The sequence below is a fragment of the Triticum aestivum genome, chromosome 7D (genome assembly GCF_018294505.1).
Source record: "Triticum aestivum cultivar Chinese Spring chromosome 7D, IWGSC CS RefSeq v2.1, whole genome shotgun sequence".
Lineage (NCBI taxonomy): Eukaryota > Viridiplantae > Streptophyta > Magnoliopsida > Poales > Poaceae > Triticum > Triticum aestivum.
In genome coordinates, this window is record NC_057814.1 from 107,564,236 (window position 1) to 107,568,257 (window position 4,022).

Consider the following 4,022-nt stretch of genomic DNA (forward strand, 5'->3'; position numbering starts at 1 on the left):
GAGACTGGGACTGTTCACGATCGTTTCATCTATTTTGACATGTCTGAAAATTCCTGTAACTGCTCGATCTGCAGCCACTCATAGTTTTGTCCCAGGTCTTTCTTCGTCCCGTCAACTCGTATGTGTGGAATTCGCACGCACATACTCAGGGAATTCTTATGTGCGGGCGACGACTGCCAAGGACTCCATATAGCCCCATCCATACCACCCATTCTTAGCGATGCACACGCATGATCACAAATTCAGTTCGCCCCCTTCTGTTTGCAAATGCAACAAACTAGGTTGTATAAACCGATGGCTACGAGCTGTTGGCTCTTAGGCCCTGTTCGGAGTCACTCCAGCTCCTAAAAATACGAGGAGCTGGAGCATCCGTTTACTAGCTCCGTACTTTTTAACTCCAGCTCCGGAAGCGGAGTGGTGGAGTGGCGGGTCTCCGAACAGGGCCTTAGTCTTCGTCTTGCTTTCGTCGGTGCCATTGGTGCCTGTGACGGCAAAGGAGGAGCACGGGGGAGGCTGCTCAGCTAAGAAGAGGTGCGGCAATCTCACAGTCTCCGATCCATTCTGGCTCGCTGACATAGAGGCGGGAAGATCTTGTGGTCCCTTGGATTTTATGGTGAGTTGCAATAGAAGTATACCACTTCTTCGGAGCTCCGGACCCATTGGGTTTGCAATCATGAACATTTCTTATGAAGGCCGCAATTTGCGCGTCGTTGATCTACACAAAGAGGAAGCCTTTAGCATCCCCAAAGTCTGCCATTTCCCAAGACGGAACACCTCCAGCAAATTGGCACTCTCGTTTAAGATCAACCCGGCCAACCTGAATCTCATCTTCTACAACTGTACCAAGACGGCGGCACATCCGCGGGGCAAGGCGCTGGTGGAGATGAGATGCGTGGACATGACCAACGCGTATGTTCGCACGGGAGTGCCTTATGATGCGACTGGGGCATATGCCGGCTATGCTTTGGACGGCTGTGGTGCTATCGTTATGCCGGTGATGGGATCATTAGGCGAGGCGAACGCGAGTGACTACAAGCAGCTCATCAACGACGGCTTCCTCTTGACATGGGATCCTGCACCTGCACGTAAGTTCACCTGCCAAATAATCTTTTAATCAAGTATTTAGTAAGCTCAATCGTCAAATCTTCTTGACATGGGAGCGAGTAGCAGACGCCTGGTGGTGGTAAGCTCACTTGTCAAATTATTTTTCCTTTCATCAAACTTTTTTTTGGGTTTGAGAAGAACATCTTCATCAATGAGCAACCTCCATAAGCTGCTACTTCTTAGTTTTAGAAATCAGCCATCTTCTTTCTCTCCTCGTCCCTTCTCTTTGCTTTAAAGTGTCGAACTAATTAATTCTACACGGTAATAGCTCAATCACGACTAACTACGGCTCCCCTCTCATGCACTCAGAGTTTTTCTGTACCATGATTGGCATATCACGTAAGAGGACTTCGAGTTTCCACAGAACATTTGTGTTCTGGAGTTCTTGTACTATACAATTGTTAATTTGTTATCCTGCCTAAAACAATTCACATCACAGCATACACAAAAAGATAAAGGGAAGAAGAAGAAAGTACAAGTACAAAACGTCGACCATCACCTGCCGAAGAGCTCGCGGCATCCATAAGTTCAACGTACATCAGATAAGTCCTGATGTTGTACATTTTCCGAGTAAACTGTTCACCTAATTTTGTTCCAGGTTTTCCCTTGCCCCGGGATACAAGACGTACGACGAATGCCAAAGGACTCAATTGCCCAACCATATGTCCTACGTTCTTAGCCGAGTAAATTGCATAAAACCACCACTTTGAGGGCTTGGTTTGCGAAAAACACTAGGATACAGATTCTCTGCAGAAAGCACCACGTCTTGCGTAATTGTTTTGCAAAAACCACTGATCGGCGGATCGGGCTGAGTTAAGTGAGTTTATGACAGGTGGGGCCCGTTTTTCGCGTACGTGGCACTCCAGGCCGTACCGACAGCCGTTAGACGGCGCCGTTCGGTTCTAGCAGTCAAAAGCGCGAACCGTTACTCCTTCTCCACTCTGCTCGCTCGCTCTCTGCTCGCGCTCGCTCTCTGCTCGCTCTCGCTCTCTTCTCGCTCTCGCTCTGTTCTTGGTCGCCGCACCCGTCGCCGCCGCGCCGCAGCGCCATGGTGTCGTGGAGTGATGGGTCGGATAGCAGCGAGCACACCAGGCAGTACATGAGCTCAGATTCCGACGACGGCACCATTAAGGTCAGTTCTCAGAGTTAGGGTTAGGGTTTGATATTTGGGGATTTCTGGAATGAGCTTCTTTTCAAACATTGGACCAAATCTCTGTCATTCCTTCGCACTCCAGGTTCCTGCTAGCACCGAAGACTCAGATTTCGAGGGCCCTGAGACAGATATGTATGTTTTGTGCCATGGACACGGGAAGGCAGCAGAAAGGCGCGTTGCTTTCGAAGAGATCCACACCGGCAGGAGGTTTCTTTGTTGTGCAGAGAAGGTATGGTTCCAACTTAACTAATTGGAAGTTGTTGATTAACTTAACAGATCTGTCATTTGTTTGCCATGGACATGTAATGTGGCACTCCAGCAGGCATTGTATTATAATGTGAAGTTCGGACAGTGGATTCATTAAGTGTTTACTCTGCCAGCATTGTTTAGTCTGGTTCTGGCAACATTGTTTAGTTAGGTCATTTTTTAACTCTGCCATGTTAGCTTATTTTAGGACAGAATATTCATGGGTTAGCACACCAGCATTGTTTAGTTTGGATCTGGCAATATTGTTTAGTTAGGTCATTTTTTAACTCTGCCATGTTACTTATTTTAGGACAGAATATTCATGGGTTAGCACACCAGCATTGTTTACTTAGTAGTTGTTTACTTTAGAGCATGATCTGAATTTTAGTATAAAGTAATCTAGCCTATCATTGTAAGCAAGTCACTGTTATGTAATTCATTTTGTTAATACTCTTTTTTCAGGAAGGTAAAAACTGTGGACTAGTAGAATGGATTGATCCATCTTGGCCCACTACCCTTGAGAATGCACTGTTCAAGTTGTGGTCTATGTATGAACAGAGTAAGATGGACAGAAATGAGGAATGTCTGATGCATTCATTTACTGTTCATGACCTGACACAAGAGAAGAAGAAACTCCAGGCCAGCTATGAGAAGTTGGTTGAAGATCTCAATGCACTTATGGATGCCCAGGAGCAGAGGGCAGTGATAGAAAGGAAAGATGCTGAAACAACCATGTTGCAGGAGAAGTATGACACTTTGAAGAACATAGCAGCTGCTCAAGGTACTGTCATTAGGAACATGAAGTTGAAGCTAGCTGAAGAGAAGAAGAATTTGCAGATCCACATTGATGAGCTCAAGAAGACAGTTGAAGAGAGCAATGTGAAGCTGGAGGGGATCAAGGCCATCATAAATGGATAAGCAGTGCAAGAGAAGAATGGGCAATATCATTTGGCATTTGCTGACCTTTTGTAGGGTGTGGTTTGGCATTTGTTGTAATGATAGTAGTTTAAATTCTATTAACTATGAGTACTCCTGAACTATGGATATGTAATCTTAAGAAAGATGTTTGCATTTGAACTAGTGCTGAATGTGGTGCTATTTGAACTAGTGCTGAATGTCAAACTATGATTATGTATGGAGTTGAACTAGTGCTGAATTTGGTGGTATTTAGAGCTGGTTAATGTTATCTTAAGTAATCTGTTTGCAATTGATGATTTTTTGCTTTAGTATGTTCCTGTTCAACTGATAATTCTGAGTTAAGTAGGGTCAACTAGGGTTGTTTTTGGCTTTTTATCGACGCCGAGGCATCAAGTAGGACAAGTTAGGGTTTTTGGCTTTTTGTCGACGCCGAGGCATCAAGTAGGCCAAGTTAAGGTTTTTGGCTTTTTATCGACACCGAGGCTTCAAATAGGGTCAATTAGGGTTGTTTTTGGCGTTTTGTCGATGTCGAGGCATCAAGTAGGCCAAGTTAGGGTTTTTGGGTTTTTATCGACGCCGAGGCATCAAGTAGGCCAAGTTA